The sequence below is a fragment of the Periplaneta americana genome, chromosome 17 (genome assembly GCF_040183065.1).
Source record: "Periplaneta americana isolate PAMFEO1 chromosome 17, P.americana_PAMFEO1_priV1, whole genome shotgun sequence".
NCBI classification, from domain to species: Eukaryota; Metazoa; Arthropoda; class Insecta; order Blattodea; family Blattidae; genus Periplaneta; species Periplaneta americana.
The window spans coordinates 79,445,451-79,466,119 of NC_091133.1; the positions used below are offsets into that span (position 1 = coordinate 79,445,451).

Below are 20,669 nucleotides of genomic sequence, written 5' to 3' on the forward strand. Positions count from 1 at the left end.
TAACAGTATTTCGCAAGTCACAAGTGAGATAAGAAAAACATGAAAACTTATAGGATACATATTGCAATAGTCTGGAAATATTCTCATTTTCAGTCTTTTCTGGATTTTTAATCCTCGTCGAAATTTAAGGATTTTTTTTTTTTACAAATTCTGGACATGCATGTACCTCGTAATAGAGAAAACGTTTATAAAATATGCAACCAAATTTACATAATGATTTTACCGAAATAAATTTGATTAAATAAATTCACTAAAATTTAACAAATTGAAACATTTCCATACTATCTGTTATTTGTATATAATGTTTTTCTATGACCGTCGTGAAATTAGGATGGAAATAAAACAGCATAACAGTAATAATCTGTAGTATAAGAGAGTAAAATTAGATTTTATATGCGAGTAGAAAGTTTAGTGCGCGAGATGAAGCCGAGGGTGATAATTTTCACGAGGGCATAAAATCTGCTTACGCTCGTGTGCTACACAATATTTTATCCATTACTGGTATCTAAATTTCATTATTGGTATGTAAAATCAATTTTAAATTGTACGACTTTTCTTCGTAATTTGTTTGTGAAAAAGTTATAAATGAATGAATGTATCGATTGCTAATGTGTTGGTTGTCATGGAGATAAAAATTTAATTCACTGCTATATCATTAGTGTTTATTAAACATCTCTGTTCATATTTACTCGTTATGAGTATATATTAACACGTTTCGACTTCAGGTAGGAACGAAGTGCAGACAAAGTTTACCTCATTTAGGAAACATCCTTCCGCTATGCACCGAAGTTGCTGAAACTGCGAGATATTTCCAGGGCTAAAGGTAGTCCACTGAAATGGCGAGACGATAACAGGATTACTGTTAATACGAACTATTACAGGTAACGCTAAGAGCAGCGTGTTTCTTTGGTATTTTCCACGAATGAAAACTACAGGCGAACCAAAATCTAACTTTGTCCTCTGATAATATTATAAGACATGCAAAATGTAAAATCGCATATCGATACCTTATTGATATATCGATATTATACTCATTACAGAAATCGATAAATATCGATATATCGGTGTCCGTATCGATAAATATATCTCTAGTGCCAGCTCACTATTTATAATGGGATTTCAGCACTATAACTTGCTCTTTTTTCCCCTTTGCCGAAACCCATCACTTGCCGTTATCCATGCCGACACTGTGAGCTGGCAATTACCGAGAAGACCAGACCATTTAGTTCGCAGGGACTATCTAGAGTGAACCATAGGCGTTGGATCTACATTATACTCGGAATGAATGATGATGGCGAAATTGTTGAGATGTTACAAGTCAACTGGAATACTGGGAGAAAACCCTGTGTATCCTGGACCACGTCCTTGTACAACAAAAATTGTAAATAATAATAATAATAATAATAATAATAATAATAATAATAATAATAATAATGCTCTTTTTTTCTGGCAGAGCTAAGGCCGTGAGGGCTTCTCTTCCACTCAACCAGAGGATAAAAAAGGAAATACATGATAATATAATGTTAGTACAACATAAAGTTAAAGATATACCTAAAACAAGATCTAAACAGAAAAAATATGCATGAGCCAGAAATTCTTGAACTTAAATACCTACTTAAACTAGATGGCAAATTAAATTTTATGATTACTTTATAAACCAGTTACAATTGTGAAATTTAATATATATCCTGGAACACTGTGCGTTCTAAAATAAGATGTTCTATTTCGGACTTGGAACCTTTTAATGTCGGGCAGCCCCTAACCTCTGTTGGTAATGAATTCCAAGAACGGATAATGTCTATTGTAAAAGACGAAGAATACGCAGAAGTTTTGGGGAGAAGGACTGACAATAGAGTGTTGTGTCTTGATCGGGTATACAGACTATGATGTGTGGACAGATTATGAAATCGTGATGCAAGGTATTCAGGAGTTGCTGTGTACAAAATCTGATAGAGAAGAGAAAGGCAATGCAAACTGAGTCTGTCAGCCAGTCGGAGTCAAGACAATTCATTGAAATGCGGTCAGATAATATGATCATAGAGACGTTTTTCACAGTTGCACTAAACGGGAATTCAGTGTTATTTACAACTACGACGGAAAGAACAGATTTGTTACATTTCGAAAGAAGTCTCTGATTTCCTAGTAAGATAGCCTGTAATTTTTCAGGGTTCAGAACCAACCAGAAGGTTAGAGATTTTAAATCCGAATTTAATTTCCTTATATTGTCATTCACCGAATCAGGACAGACGTGGATATACAGTTGTAGATCGTCCGTATAAAAATGGTAACGATAGTGTCGTATTGCTTCTGAGACATGAGACAGAAGAGGTCCTAAAACAGAACCTTGGGGAATCCCAGTCTCCACATGCGCCATGCTGGAAACCTGTCATAAATACTGGGTGGTGTGAGCCCAGTTCACTAGCACTGAGCAAACGCGGGTATCCAATATGATTTGTATGTATAGTTGAAAATATTTTTTTTTATCCAACACTATTATGAACTGGTTGTGGGGCGTTATCTGTACATCTTGTGATGTAGTTTTGCTTTGTTATCGATATGAGGTTAAATATATTATTTTGAAGTGAGCATGCAGAATTATGTAAGTCAATCAAAAAGGAGAACGGAGTAATACATTTTAACTTATTGTAATGTACACCTTTGATCTTGCGTGTTCACAATATCTGCGTTCGTTTCGTTTGTAACATTAGAAAATTCGATCACGTAACATCGTCATTAGAACTGTTTCTTGGAAACCACTTAATGAAAAAGACTCAACTCCTTACTATTTAAAATCATCCACACCCTCTTACTTAGCATCTCGTTTTGTTTACCTTTCACTATACTTCTAAATCGGAACATGTTCCTTCTCTCTATTCCTCTGCACATCATCTCATCATCTTTCAGCATATCGATTCTACGCCTCTGGAATTCTCTCCTTGACCATGTCAAAGACAGACGGGCAATATCAAAATTCAAATTAAAATTAGATTTTAGTTAATGAAATTGCTCCTTACATGTACACCTGTTATGTTGCTCAACTTAGGCCTAACCCATAACATATAATATTGTAACTATGCAGTTGTTAGTTTTACCATTATTATTATTATTATTATTATTATTATTATTATTATTATTATCATTATTATAATCATCATCATTGCTATTACCGTACTGTTATTTTAACTGCCCTTTCTCTTGTATTAGCTTAATAAAGTGCTTTATAGTATTCTTTGATCCTGTTAACTCTGTATAGAGGTTTCATTTATTTTGTATTAATTTTGTTTGTTTGTATTTTTTCTTGTACTTATGTGTGCTATCTGGTAGGATGGAAAAGAAGGCCTTATGGCCTTAATCCTGTAAAAATAAATAAATAAATAAATAAATGAGTATTCAATATTTTCTTAACATTAATATGTACCATACTAGCGGCTGGGAAATTTCTACTTGTAAGTCGTAATGTTTCAAATCATTTACCAATATTGATTGAAGACAATAACGATGTTTTAAGGGTTCTAGCTTCAAAAATAATGAAATGAAGTAATTGAGATAAATCTCGTATTTCTGTTCGTAACTCTTCTAGAACCATTTGCAGAATAAAATCTAACTCATATGCAAGGTCAATAACCTTTAGCATAGGAACTCCCGCCTAGGCCTATACGTATAATTTCCCCACAGGTTTTACGGGACAAAAATATCGTTTTGTTAATAGTGTTTTCTCTCTGCTCGTTAAAATAACAAGTGTCAGGATGAAATCCGTTAAAATAACCTTAGTTTAATGTAGGTTAACGTCATCAAAAATAACTACGTGAGAGCAGAAGGGCTCTGGGATGCAGAATCCTATTAGATCCGTCGATATAGCACCGTACATAATCCAGACTATCAATGGAGCAGTGACCGCAGCTCTTTCATTAGTCACCGGATGCTAGCAACGGCTGCAACAACAAATATTTTACATGTTTGATAAGTTGCAGATAGTTTATGCAAATACGATTTCGAAAAGCGTTAGAGTAAGATTTAATGGCATTTTAATGCTTAAAAAGCTACTTTCATCTACATGAGAGTTATTTTAAATATAATTAAAATTAAAATCCTTAAATTATTCAGCAATAAAATTAGGACTTACAATTATAATCATCATTATCGTAAACATTACAACTATCACTAACCCAGACGTAATCATCTTTCCAAATATAGTGTACTTGGTGTCGTTATCGATGAACCGACTGAAAACAATGGATTTTAATGGGCAATGTAAACCTTATCAGGGACTATTCCGAGTCGTACAACCATCGTACGACACATGAAAGAATCCTATGTTTCATTTAGTATTACAGGGAATAATATGCGTTGGTTATTTAACGACGCTGTATCAACTACTAGGTTAGTTAGCGTCGATAGGATTGGTGATAGTGAGATGGTATTTGGCGAGATGATGCCAATGATTCGCCATAGCCTACCTGACATTCGCCTTACGGTTGGGGAAAACCTCGGAAAAATTCAACCAGGTAATCAGCCGAATCGGGAATTGAACACTCGCCCGAGCAGAACTCCGGATCAGCAGGCAAGCGGTTCAGCCGACTGAGCTACGCCTGTGGCCAATAATATGTATTAGAGAGTAAACCTATCAAACTTCGTGATATTAAGGATTTATTATGTAAAATATCACAGAATTTGTTTTACTGCCTATATTCATACTATCTGATCATTCTAAAATCTGATTCCCAAAGTAATGAAGGTAATGAAGACATAATTAATAATAACTAATAACAATTAATAATAACTTAATAACTTTGAAAGGTATATACATAAATATAGAACTACAAATACGAATTCTCTGCGTTCGTCTGAATCTAAATGTAAAACCAATGCAGCTTTTTATCATAGCATGAGTCACGGTTCCAGATTTTATTCTAATACTGTTTTAACCACGAATCCTCTCCAAATTAATAAAAAAAATTAAAAAATAGTATTGGATTTATAGTTTGAGTTTAAACATATTAACACTTTTTAATCTGTATTCACTCTCAATTTTAAGTTTATTGTAAGTCTGTATTGGAATCCTCTACTGAGCACAAGTCTTACCCATTCAGGAGTGGGTTAGTTTCTCTCACATTGTATTAACTTGTATTCATTTCAAACTTACTAGCAATAAAATAAATAAATTAACCAATTAATTAAATCAAATTGAAAATATGTTACAGGTAACTTATTTCGTGATAGCCTACCTAATTTCGTGATAGTGGATATCTATTTCCGTGATAGTCAATGTTCCATCCACAATATTCATACTCCGTGACTGCCACATTCTTCTTCTCTTGCATACTCATCTAAAACATTTAATCACTGTCTCTGCCACTTTTTCTTCACTTGCTCACTCACTGCACATAAATACAGTAGGAGAATTCCTCAGTATACAGATTGGTAGTCGCCATGGTAACCGTGAAGACAAAAGCAGCACTGAATCAACGAGCTTTTGTTCTATCCACTTCTTTATTTCTCTTTACATGTACGACAAATCCAATCCTCACGTTATATATTTCTTACAAACCTTACATTTTTTTTTTGGGGGGGGGGGTTACCACTTTTCGTTTAAACTTATACTTTTTCAGCATTTCCCTTCTTCTTTGCAACTCCTTTGCCCCCCTTCTATATTTTCAAAAGTGTCTTTTCATATTTACTTTCTGTGTTTGTTGTATTATCATTATCGCTTCTCATTTTTGCACTTTCTTGCCGCAAAATTCCAGTTCCCTGTTATTATAATTACAAATAGGTTTTAATCGACGTTAAACCTCCACTAACAAACAACAGTTTCAAAAGTCGAGAATACAGCATTAGCACAGTTCAACACAATGAAAGCTGCAAGTAGCGACAATGTGGATGGACTTTGCTGTGCTCGTTCTCTGGAACAACAGCTTCGCGCAGAACGACAATCAAATGTTTCTAGAAGAGTAACAACATTTTGTCGGGTAGCAGATGTGTTATTAAGGATTCAATATGTGCTGGAAGATGAAGAACGACTAAACGTACGTTAACTTGTTTTTCCAGAGAACTTCTCAATTCGAGAGGACGTTATAAATTGAAAAGTCTCGTAATTACAAACATTACTTATATTTTAGAAGTAAAGCCACATCAAGATGGACTGTAACCGAAGACAACATTTTCTGATATTGTACTAAAATTTCTATTGTAAGTGTACTCAATGGCTACAGATCATATGCATTACGTTGTAGGGTAGGACAAGCCGATCAACTCACACGGATCCGTTGTATTACGTTAACATTTTTACTTTGGTGCGAAATAACAAGAATATTTATTTTCATGTAGCGTTCTCCATCGGTAACAGTGTTCTTTATCTTGCCGTAAATCTACGATATTAAACGTCCGGCTTTAGTTCCCTTCCCTTCAGAATGGAACCCATGCTCAGAATTTTTAATGCCTTGAAATTCCGTCCCCTTGGCCGGCTTTGAACACGGGAACATCGAATCTCACGGGAAGCATGATAATCACAAAGCCACCAAAGGGAGACCCTGTGCATCGCCAATGCAGAGCTTTAACGCTTCGTGAACAACACAGTCACGGGATGTTTCTCGTTCATCAATCGTGCGTATTGTATTTTAGATTGAGAGAATGCTTTGTGTTAATCGCATATCACAGAAGTCCTGATATGTATGCTTCCAATTTAGGTCGAAAAATATTAAACATTAACTTAGGCTACGCCCTGATAATGAGTGAAAAACCCTCAAAGTTAAAGTTTACTGATTATACTCTGAGGAGTATTTCAGGTCTGGCGGAGCCAAGATACTATTTCTCACATTATCGTTAAATTTTGCATTCATAAGAAGACATATTTTATTCAATTAAAATAATTTCATAATGAGATCTGCTCCGCAGACCCGAAAACCTCTGTATAATAATTTAATAATAATAATAATAATAATAATAATAATAATAATAATAATAATTTATTTATTTATTTAATCTGGCAAAGCTAAGGCCAGTAGGCCTTCTCTTCCGCCCAGCCAGACTCTAATTCTAATTAAATACATTTGCTGACATAGTTATTACATTAATATCTAGATCATAAAACAACATGAAAGAAATAATGAAAATTGGATAACTAATGTTAGTGTGACAATAATAAACATTGGTAAGAAATAGTTATAATAATAATAATAATAATAATAATAATAATAATAATAATAATAATAGTAATAATAATAATGAGATAATTTAGATATTTATATGTGATATATATATAACAATTAAACATTGAGAAACTTGAAACAGCTATTATTGTTAACAAGAATTGTTAGAAAAGTATCTCGTTAGCCTATTCTTAAATTGGTTTGATGTCTGACAGTCCCTGACATTACTCGGTAGGGAATTCTAAAGTCGAGGAACAGCCACAGTGAAAGAAGATGAATATGAGGAAGTTCGGTGGGAGGGAATGGATAATATTGAGGAGTGTTGTGATCGTGTGTCTAGGTTATGATGGGTGGATAAATTTTGAAAACGAGACGCAAGATAGACAGGAATGGAGAAATGCAATATGTGAAAGAGAAGGGACAGACAGTGGATTTTCCTACGATCTTCTAGACGGAGCCAGGACATTTCGAGGGATGGTGTTACGTGATCAGCCCGGCGAATATTGCAGACGAAACGGACGCACATATTATGAACACGTTGTAGTCTCTGCGCCGAAGTAACGCTTAGGTCAGTAAACAGAATATCACAGTAATCGAAGTGGGGCATCACGAGTGTTTGCACTAACATTTTTTTCATGGAAAAGGGTAGAAAATTCTTCAATCGTCTAAACGAGTGGATTAATGAGAATACTTTTTTGCAGGTTTCTGCAACTTGAATGTTCCAATTTAAACTTTTATCCATATAAATACCTGGATTCTTTACTGATTCACTGAACGGAATTTCGGTGCCGTGTATTTTAATGGGGACAAATTTGTTATGGTAATAGTGCTTAACAAACGTGAATGACCCACAATGATTGACTGTGATTTTTCTTAATTTAGTTTAAGTCGGAATTTCCGTGTCCATGTCCAGATTGAGTCCAGATCGTCATTAATTTTATATGTAATATGTAATGTATGTATATTAAAGATTTTATTAATTTGTCCTACAGAATAATATCTGTAATATTGACAATTAATATTTGAGGAGAAAAATTCGCTCCGGCGCCGGGATCGAACCCGGGTCCTTGGTTCTACGTACCTCTGTACAAAAATATGCACTGTTAGCTATGAGAGTATTAAAGATTTTATTAATTTCTGTACAGAAATATGCACTGCTAGCTATGAGAATATTAATTATGTGCACTTAACTGCGGATTCCCGGCCAAACAGTCACTCAGTTGAGTGCGCCCCTTGCATAACGGCAATTGACTTGGACATAAAACGTCAATGCAAATGCCTAACTTGGAGTCAGGCAACAAAGGGAAGGAGGAGAGTTCGGTCCGGTACTGTGGATTGAATTCGGCGTAGCTCAGTTGTCAGAGCGCTTGGTACGTAGAACCAAGGACCTGGGTTCGATCCCCGGCTCCGGAACGAATTTTTCTCCTCAAATATTAATACTCTGTATACAGATTGGAACTATGTATTTTTGTCTGACGTTCCATAAATATTCCTGTGGAAATGGTGTTGATAATGATGGTGATTATGATGATGACGATGATTATGAAGACGAAGAAAACTACTACCGGTACTATTGAAATCCCAGCGCCAGAGCACTTTTTTGTTTAGAAATAAGTCACTAATTATGCTGAATGTAGAACGAAAGAAATTGTCCAATTATTTCAGAGATGGAAGTCAGTAAGTAGTTTACACGGAAAATTTTGAAAACTTGAATAAAGTAATGAAAGTAATGTGATGTATTTAGTGGTCCCAGAATTGAAGGATAAACTACGTATTAAATACAAGCTGTTTCAAATACCTCGGATGTCTAATATCATATGAAAATGAGAAAGATATAGCAAACAAAATATCACAGTTCCTTCAGATAATGAGGATAATTTATTAAAAAACATTCATTTAACCTAAGTACAAAAATACATGAGATTGAAAATGTATAACACCCTTGCCATACTGACACTCTTATATGGATGCGGAACCTGGTCAATTAATGAAAGAAGCTGGTACTTCAAAATTCACCGCAGCTGAAATAAGATTTTTTAGCAGAGCAGCAAAATATACTTGGCAATATTATAAAACCAAATGATGAAATACTTATAGAACTCAACGTCAAACAAATCACTAATAAAATTTAAAGAAATACAGAGACAATTTAATCCAACATGTACAACGCATGGACAGAAACAGACTACTATCCCAAATTGTAAAGTATAGGCCTACACCACACGCAAGAAGAACCCAGGGAAGCCCGATAGACTTATTGACAGCTACTGAGACTAGAACAGGCCACTGTGCCTGCATTTTGGATGTACTATGATGATGAACAGACCCTGTAGGGCAGCGGTCGTCAGCACAAAGCACACTCGGGGTAGCGTCTCTTGCCCGCGAATCGAGACTGCACTATGGTGCACCGTCGCTGCTGGCGGGTATACTCTCTACCTCTCTGCCTGCTGCACGACGGTGGATTTGATGTTGCTTCTAATACCCTTTACCCATTTCAGCGAGTGCTGACGACCACTGCTGTAGGGCTTATATACCTCATGTAGAAACCATATATATATATATATATATACAGGGTGTTTCAAAAAGACGGGGCATAATTTCAGGTATGTATTTCCCACATGTCGACAATCAAAATAGTTCATTACAACATGTGTCCGGAAATGCTTTATTTCCGAGTTATGGCCTTCACAACATTGAAATTCACCGGAACGTTTTTCTTTCCGCAGATCGTTGCCGTCAAAGGAGACATTAAGAGGGCACTCTGACAGTTCATTCCGAGGCGAAGGTTACATTCAGTGTTGTGTAGGCATTAGACTGTGCGACATGTATTCAAATGAAGAGCTGGCAGAGATACACTTCATGTACGGTAAGGCGCACGGCAATGCTGCGCTGGCTCGTCGTTTGTACCAGGAGAGGTACCCACAGCGACAATGTCCAGATCGGAAGACATTTGTACGTCTCCATTACCGTCTGTGCGAGTATGGAAAATTTAACTCTCATGGTTTGGGAAGGGGACGACCAAGATCTACAACTCCAGAAGTACAGGAGGAGATACTGGAGGCTGTGAACATGACTCCTTCTATCAGCACACGAAGGGTAGCGTTGCAAGTCAATGTTCCTCATACGACTGTCTGGAGACTGTTGAAAGAGTATCAATTGTATCCTTATCATATCTGAGGACATACGCAATACTCCTGGAGTTTGGGATCGTGTTCGCAGGTCAATGAGACATCGATGTGAGGTCTGTATTCAAGCAGGAGGTGGACATTTTGAACGCCTTCTGTAATGACAACGACCTGCGGAAAGAAAAACGTTCCGGTGAATTTCAATGTTGTGAAGGTCATAACTCGGAAAAGAAGTATTTCCGGACACATGTTGTAATGAACTATTTTGATTGTCAACATGTGGGAAATACATATCTGAAATTATGCCCCGTATTTTTTAAACACCCTGTATATATATATATATATATATATATATATATATATATATATATATATATATATATATATATAAATCAAGAGGAAATTAAACGAAAGTATGGAAAAGAACCTGGCAGAATGACCCACACAACAAACTTCATTCCATAAGAGGCAAAAATTAAATACAGTTCACAATAACGAAACTCCCACGCCGTAAGCAGGTAATATCTATACTTAGAATTGAACATAGTAAATTACTCGACATATATTTATTACTGAAATAAGAACCTCCAATATGTGAAGAATGCCACTGTAGAAGAACCATCGAGCACATCTTCACCGAATGCCAGAATTATGAAGGCCACAAACAAGGCATGGCTTCTTGAAAGATCTTCAGATAAAGCTCAACAACGGCAATAATGAATAGGCTATTCTTACTTTTCTTGAATATGCTATGTAAGCTTGTACAATCATTCACTTTATAAATAATTCATCTTGTATGTAATGATACTGTAATTTGAACTGTTACATTACATTGATATTCCCCTCTTGTAATGTTATTTTGTGCGAGATCGTGCGTATTTGCTTGGTTTCCGCACAAAACCAATCCGCGGAAAGTATAAAATTCCACATTCAGTATTCCCAACCTAACAAACATAACAATTTCCCTCTTCTTACCGCTTAAGTGACATATTCATTTTACTGCTTTAGGCTTTTAACATATTATTTTTAGAGACGTTCAACATAGTAATAATTATAAATTGGAAACTTACCACTGCAATTTCACCTAAATTGCAATGTTCATTATTTTTTTTAAATATTTGCAAAAATTAAGTAAACTCTGCAACTCCACTAAAGTTACTGCATTCGTGATGCAAGTAACATTAAGGTAGCCGTGAAAAAATCAACAAACTTGCCGATGTTATTACTGCAATTTTATATAAATAATATTGTTAAAATATAAAAATGAAAAATAAATAATTTCATAACCTTACCGTTTGTTTTAAGTTCGCATTTTTAGACTGGGGGAAAAAAATACAGACGTATATCACGGCCTGCTGCAGTATAGTAAACACAGAAAACATTTTAAAGCAACAATGTTGAACATAGATATTTTTGTTTTGCAAATTTGCCGTCATTGAACAGAAACCAAGATAGAGATTTCATTGCAACTAATTAGAAATTCCTCTTTCACGTATGTAATAAACGATCTTCGCACAAAATAATGTACGATACACGAGCGGTATGTTTCTTTCAATTTTCGGAAATTAAAAAAGCTCAACTACGTTTCGCTTTTCCAAACTTTTCCTCGAACATGAAAACTTCAACATACCGCTCTTGTAACGCATAATACTATTGTATAATAATTATGCACAATAGGCTACATACTATTGTAATCTATCAGTTGAAAACGTGTATAATTTCTGATGCCGCCATAATCCAAATGATTAGTCAACGATAAAGAAACTCTTAAAAATATGTGACAAAGGAATGAATAAGTATATGAAAATGAAATTAATATTAAAAGCAAGAGATAAATAAGGAAATATAATTAAAATTTCATAGGATTCAACAATTTTCAGATTTATGCAAGAGGACAGAATGTAAGAGAGAAAAAGAAGGCGAGAGAAAAAGAGAGAGAGAGATCAAAAGGTAATCTTATAAACTGAAATTAAATTTATAAGGTATGTAAAAAATTTCGCAAATGAAAGAAATGCTTAGAACATGTATAAATGCTGCTTTTAAAAAGCACCCTCAACTGAGAAAATACACACGCTCAAACAAAAATACAAATACAAAGGTCACATAAAATTTACTTACGAATTCGTTTGATTTTGTTTAAGGAAGAAAAGAACGGAGATGTGGTGAAGTCAGGAACAAATTCAAGACGAACGAATGAAAAATACGAAAGAGTGTAAATATTTCTGTAAAACGCCGTGATACTCTCTTCATTTTAACAATATAAGATATACTATTTCTGCGTCTGTGGCTCGGTACTTGCAGGTTCCAGTTCGATCAGCAGCACTATTACGGAGGATAAAACAGACATTGCGCGTTGTAGACGAACACTTATTTACACCTTTCCTTCCATCAACACACTATCTCCCTTTTAATGAATCATCTGCAATACAGCATATTCATTGTGTCAACAAATGCGCGTGCCCCTACTATCCGTGTCGATGGTAGAATGATTTCTGCTGAAAACTTGATAACGTGCCTCAGAAAGTACAGTTTAATAATATGACATTATTTTCGTTGAAGTGCATATCTAGTTCTATGTACAGGGACATCATTTTATTTTTACTAACATTTTTAATATTAACTTGGCTATACCTCTGGATCAACGCCGTTTGCTACCCCCTTCCACGACTGGAGTTCGATGATACTGGCGTAATATACAAACAAATCACTTTACTAGGTATAGGGGGAAGAAAAGTAGTTCATCCATTTACGTAAACTAGGAAATATCGCGCTTTTGAGTTTGATCATTTCCATTAGGTTTTTGTTTAATTAAAATACAGTACAGTATTAACAATGAGTGTTTTTACTCACGAACTGAGATGTCCATGTGGACGTATTCATTGTGCAGAGTATATTATACTGTCTACAGCACATTAGCGTACAATATAGAGAATGAAGTTAAATTGAAAAATAATCATAATATGGATATTTAAACACATTTTTTTAAATGGTGACCATTCATTTCGGTACAGGCTTCAGTTCTAATGTGTATATTATCGCACTATAGACTAGTGTACCTAATCCCAATTACCAGTTTCGTCCTTCGTACTAGTAACTCATGTTGAAATAATAATTGTGTACCTACTCTATAAAAGAGTACCTTACGTACTGTAAATTCAATCTTCACTTCTGCTCGATCCTAAAAGATAAAATTACTCAGACATACTATCTACTGTCCGTCCAAGTGGTTATGTCGTAGTGTCGTAGAAAGGGAGGAAATCACCTGGCAGTTAAATACTTAACGAGGCCCTTTTATTTCAGTTATTTTAAACAGTTGTATAATATTACGTAGACGTCCAATTCCCATCAGAAATTAATGTTCTCAGAAAAGAGCTAAGACAGGCCAGCCACTAGCTGGCGAATAAAAGCTGGTGGGGGAAACCGGGATGCAACATAGGCAAACGGACGACAGTACCTGTGCGAAAATGATTCAATATTGAAAGCTCTTTCGTCACTGGAAAATGCGAACATATTTTTGGAACGTACTGTTTACTATGACCATAAGGCTACTATGACTGTATATGCGGTCTTGGATCTGTGTGGAGGACGGTTGAACTTTATTAGTAGAAGGGGTGGGAGTGAAGTACATTCCAAAACTCAGGTACAATAAAAATTGAAGTAAAAATATAATGATGTCCCTGTATAATTCCACAAATAAATAAATTTTAATTAAAAAATATATGTATCAGAAAATAAAATAATGTTTTAAAATATATTACTGCTAGGCTTTATTTCAGAGTGTAGGCAGTTGAACATAATGCGATTCTGCTCCGATGAATGTCGACTCTGGCAGATGCTTGAACTTTGATACTTTTCCTCAAGTTACTGTACCTTAATGAGTTGTTTAGCCTGAATCAAAGCCATGATGCACATTCATAAAAAAAAACAAAGCCATTGTTCTTTATTTTGTTCTAACATTTCAAAACCAAAAACCAGCAAATCAAAACGAAAACCAAAAACCAGCAATGAGCCTACCTAAACCTTTATAACCCTTCAGTTTAAGAATTGAATACGTTAGATACAGTATTTGTGTGCAGTGGGAAGTTGATTTTTTTGAGCGACATTGAAGAGCATGGCACAACACTAGCTAGTTCTTCGGTAATAAAACCAAACGAGGTAATCTTTCAAAATTGAACAATGAATCTGATATACAGTGCTTTCGCTTACGTAATATAGGTCGACCGAGCGGCGCGCGCGACCGGCACGAAGGCCATGAAACACGCGGCAAACTGCGGAAATCAGCCATTTCTCTCTAGCCATTATCGCAATGAACGCTGCGAACATTGGGCAAAGAGTATTTTTTTCTGCTTGACGGCGCTTCATCGAAGGATGTTAAATGTTACGTTTTATTTAACGACGCTCGCAACTGCAGAGGTTATATCAGCGTCGCCGGATGTGCCGGAATTTTGTCCCGCAGGAGTTCTTTTACATGTCAGTAAATCTATTGACATGAGCCTGTCGCATTTAAGCACACTTAAATGCCATCGACCTGGCCCGGGATCGAACCCGCAACCTTGGGCATAGAAGGCCAGCGCTATACCAAATCACCAACCAGGTCGACTCATCGAAGGAAAAGTGTAATAGAAGTATTATATTTAACATGTAGATTCACCTCTTAAATTTTGGTGCAGAGGTTACCATCCATCTTATATATAAATGGTTTATCGAGTGAATGAACGAATGCGTTATGCCACTCAATGAATGTGTAGGCCTACATGTAGAGTAAATGTAGAAAATTATTTGTATTATATCGGAACATTTCTTACTCTAAAAATATCTTACGTCCTGTTTTAAAAGTACCGCATTTTATAAAATGAATACTGAAGCTTCAGCACAGACACATACATCCATAAAAATACATAAAATATATACAGGCCTATAAATTACATGCAATTGTGATTTATAAAAAGACACGCAGACAGAAATATTGAACCGACAGATTTCGTGTGGTGGTGGATTCAATGAAGGAAACTAACATTTAAAAACAAAGCCATGTCCGGAAATGTGACACTACATCGCTAGAATACGATGAAATCGCCAATACAATGCCTCTTTAAATACGTTTCGGTGTTTGAGGCCGCTGATATGAGCGTAGGCAGAACTTGTTTATGACGAATCAATTTCCTAAGGGATGGGTGCTACAGTTGCCTTTCAATTGTTGCAATAAGCATTTAATAGTAGGAGGATAATAAATGCCACATAATTTAGACACTAAGGCAAGAAATAGAGGATTATTGAGGAGAAACTGTAAATATTTTAGGTTGTGATAGTATGGGCTAATTCATTCTATGTAAATAAGTTTTTCCATATCGTCTAATTCTATTTTATTCGCATGTAAACATACATACATATACATCGTGGAAATAAAATTTCGAGCTCCCTTTTTGTGGGAAGTTTCGCTTACAACACTCTACGCATGTGCAGTAAACGAGAGTCCCTGTATATATGCTATATGTGGATAGTCGTGTGAAATGTTTGTCTACATTGTAGGTGAACTCATTCCAAGACTCGCTCAAAATTTTAATTACGTATCTGTACACATACGGTCTTATTAATAAAAACTCTATATACAGACGTTTAACTGTCTGATACTTATACAATGAGTAGCTCATTTATACGTTGTGTGTAAATTCCTTACTAATAATCACTACATACGTCGCGTATAACAATACAACTGTTACACAGCTACGTCATAGTTTCGTCATTACTTCGTTACGAAAGATAATAGAATATCTGAGGTTCTCTATTGCATCCGGTAGAGCGCTCTAGTGTGGCGTGTTAAGTATCGATAGTACAACTGGCTCTAATCGATTACCATACTATATTTTGGTCAAAGAGTACAAGCTACAGTAATATTATTCTAATTATTCTGTGCTCTTTGGTTTGTTCTTCTTTGGTTACTAGGCAACCATCATCATAAAATGACAATCGATACGAACAGCTGTTAGAGGGGCGGCCATTTTTTCTCTATATACTACGCTTAAACAAGGGGTTTCGTGTATATAACTACTGCAAAGCAATTCCCAATGTATAGTTACAGGCTGTTTATACGTCCATCGCTTCTGCATGGTTTATTAGTAAAGTTTTCTGTCTCAACTCTGCATAAGTCTAGTATAAAACTATACACGGTTATTAGTAAGACTGATATTGTATTTGCGAGAATGTTATATGCATCTTAATGTACTACCTCTAGAAATCTTCACGAAAGTATCTTTCATGCGTTGTAATATCCAAATTTCTGATTACTGTTACTAGAATTCCATGTTTCGCTATCGATTAAGATAATAACACAGTCTAGTATATACAGTCACGAAGCTTGAGTTGATGAGGTTGCTAGGAACAATAGACTATGCAGGTACTATTTCGCATTGTCTGTAATGAGGCGATAGTAGCTATCTTAGTGGTTAGCAACTATCTGTGGATGCATATTTATTACATATTGAGCTTCGTGATTGTATATACTAGACTGTGATAATAATACGTAAAAATATTTCACACTGCCTATATTCCAACTTATCTCTTTTCACTCTAAGGAAAAAGATATAGTCTAGATACAACGGGAATGAGTGGACAAATTTTTCATAATTGTTAAATATTTTTGTAACAGTTTTAATCCACATCTAGTCAACAGAATTTCAATTATAGTTTATAACGAGGTAAGAAAACATTAAGCGTTCAGCTAGTATAGCGATTTCTTGCAAGACGTGTACACTAGAATTTTCAATAATACGTGGTCTGTCATTACACGGTAATTTGTCACATAATCTGTTTTTACTATGAAATATAAGAGAATGACGTGTAGTTATGAAACACATATTGCCCTCTTTCATTATAACCTAAACATCTGCTATCATGATAGCAATAGAAAATACAGTGATTTTTTACCCTTAATTGAAAACGTCGGCATGGCAGAAAGCCATTAGTTATGAAGTGAACGGCCCCATGTAAGTACGAGTAATTAATCAAAGACTTACGAAGATGACATTGTAAAGAAACAGGTCACTTAGCAACAAAGAAAACAATAGAAGTGAGAAACTACCCCTCTAATAAAGTCTCACTATTACCTAAGCATTTTCCAGTATGTTATTAAAATACCACTTTGGGCTCTTTCAGTATCAGAATCGATTAGATCACAGCTAAGAATCAATTCATAATGGAGAGAATCCCTTACAAGTCACCTCCATTCATTCATTCATTCATTCATTCATTCATTCATTAATCCATTCGTTCGTTCATTCATTCATTCAGTGTTTTGTCCAAGGGCAGGTCTTTTACTAGAAACCCAGCTTCCTCCAATCTTTTCTATTTTCTGCCGTCCTCTTTGTCTCCTCATATGCTGCATATATCTGATGTAAAATAATGTAAAAGACCTTCAGACTGTCACGCAGGTGGTCCGGGTTCGATTCCCGGTCAGATCTGGGAGTTTTTCATTGAAAAATCCATAGTGACACTTGTGGCGGACAAGGTCGCAGTTGGGGTTTTTCCCGGGGTTCTCCCGTTTTTTCCCAAATTAGGCATTTATATAATTCCGTCATAATTTCTCCATTTCGTTACCATTCCCTAGCATTCCTCGAACGCCGGCTGGCGAGACATGGAGGGTACTGGCGTAAGGACGAGCGGGGTTGCCTGCTCGAAACCTGGACACACAGAGAACCTTAGTGTGGTCAGCCGGTGTGGTTGGGAATGAGTCACCCGAGGGTCAGCGCAATAGATCTTAACAGGTCGCAGTGTTGGGCCATATAATGTAAAATAATTAAGTTGATATGTAATTAATTAAGATAATAATAATAATAATAATAATAATAATAATAATATAATAATAATATTTATTAATACTATGCACTTGAGCTACATTAGGCATTGCAGCCCGAAAGAGCAGAAGCTCGTGCTCGGGCGCAGTTCAGATCAGTTATACAAAATATATCACAAAATTACGAGAGTTCATTGAGCACAATCACATTAATAAATGGTAAAATACATACAGCATGTAATATGTCTATATACAAATAGAAAATAAAGAAGTACATGAATATTAGAGTAACAATTTTTAACTCAATTAGCTTAAACAATTAAATAATTAATCTGATTTGTTTCTTAAATCTATGTGTGTTAAGTGTACTTAGCTCAGGGTAAGCTCTAATTAATGTATTATATATTTTGGGTCCAAAATTTCTGCTGTGTTTTAATCCAGCAGTTGTGTGGCATTTGGGAGTATTTAGAAAGAAACTGTAGTTTTGTCTCGTCTGGTATTCATGTGGATCAAATTTAAATTTATTGTGGTTTTTATGGAAGTAAATCAGCAATTTTTGTTTATAAATTTGTTCTAGATTTGATACGCCAAATTCCTGAAAAATTAATTTTGTTGGGTAATCAAAAGGTTTATATAGACAAATTTTGATAATTCTTTTTTGGAGCAGATTTAAAGGACGGAGAGTCGATTTTGCCATTCCTCCCCAACCTAAAATACCATACTGAATTATTGATTGAAACAGAGCTAAGTACACAGTACGCAGAACATAAACAGGTAAATAAGAGCGTAGAATGGAAAATTTGTGGATTGTTTTACGCAATCTGTTACACAGAAAGGAGATATGCTTGTCCCATTTTAAATGTTGGTCAATAATAATGCCTAAATATTTAACTTGTGAGGATATACTCAAAGCGTTACATGAGCAAGTAGGTAGGTTACAATCATGTATAGTTATACTTATATTATTATTTATTTCTAGTTGCTCAAGGCCATGTGATGTTAATGAAAATGGTATTAATTTTGTTTTAGAAACGTTCAAAGAAAGTAAGTGAGCATCCAGCCATTCTTTAATAATATTAATACCACTGTTAGAATTTTGATAAGTTTCATTCCAACTCGAACCGCTAAATATAACCACAGTATCATCAGCATAAGAATACAGAGTACCAGAATATTTCTCAATGTCAATTTTAAGTAAATCGTTGATATATATTAAAAACAAAACAGGACCTAAAATCGTCCCCTGAGGTACACCTATGTCAATGTTACGTGATTTACTAAGGTGATCATTTATTTTAGTTGCTTGAGTTCTGTTACTTAAGTAAGATTTAAATAATTTTAAAGCAATTCCATTAATTCCTAATCTATCCATTTTATTCAAAAGTATACTGTGATTGACCGTATCGAAAGCTTTTTGTAAGTCTAGAAAAATTCCTAGACATTTATTTCCTACATCTAATTCTTGAATTATTTTTGAGGTAACTGCCATAATAGCATCATCAGTGCACAAATTTTTTCTGAAACCAAATTGATTATCATTTAGTAGTTTATTTTTTTCTAAAAATGTTATTAACCGTGTTTTTATACATTTTTCAAATACCTTAGAGAGACTAGGTAATAGTGAAATGGGTCTGTAATTATTAAGATTATTTTTGTCACCAGACTTGTGAATTGGTATCACCACAGCATGTTTTAGGGCTGAGGGAAATACACCTTGAGATATGCACAAATTAAATATAAAGGCTAGTGGTTTAGAAATAGCTTCGATAATAAGTTTCAGGGTATTTGTTGTAATACCATCAATACCAGGAGACACATTATTTTTTAAACTGTTTACAATATTAATGATTTCACATTCGTTTACAGGAAACATAAACATAGATGATATACTTTTATTATAAAGCTTATAGTGATGAGTACCAAATACTTTCTTTTTTATATTAGATACGATGTCATGACTTACATTAGTAAAATGATCGTTAAATTCATTTGCGATAGTTTCCTTGTTTTCAATTGTTATTCCATTTCGACTTATAATTGTCTTTAATATACTATTTTTATTACATTGGGTGTCAGTAGCTTCGTTTATGGTCTTCCAAAATTGCTTTGGATTATTTTTATTTTTGTTAAATTTTTCAGAATAATATTTGATTCTCTGATTTCTTATTACATTAGTGAGAATATTTCTATATTTTTTGTAGTAATTTAATAAAACATTGTTTTGTGGGTCTCGTTTAACTTGCTTAGCTAACTTATCCCTAGATCGTATTGATTTAACAATACCTGTGGTAATCCAAGGTTTAATTTTTTTGTACTTACTTGAGAATTTGAGAGGGACATGATTAGAAAATTTACAAATTAGGTTACAGAGTATTTTATAAAAATTATCGAAACATGTATCTGCGTCTTCATTGTAGAATATAGATTCCCAATTAATATTATTAATATTTGATATTAGGCTTTTATGGTTTATAATTAGCTTATAATTGTCCGAAGGTTCAGTGGCTTCTCTGCTAATACTTTTATTACTGATTGACAACAATGCAAAAGTCATATAATGATCTGTTATTGCGCTTGCATATACTCCAGGTATAAAATGTAAGTTATTTC

The 20,669-nt window shown here is 34.7% G+C and overlaps 1 protein-coding gene across 1 annotated transcript in view; it reads left to right on the forward strand.

Annotated features, from left to right (window-relative positions):
• LOC138692672 (zwei Ig domain protein zig-8-like) overlaps positions 1 to 20,669 on the forward strand; it is a 459,104-nt gene that overhangs the window by 15,162 nt on the left and 423,273 nt on the right. The gene's annotated exons all lie outside the window — the stretch shown is intronic.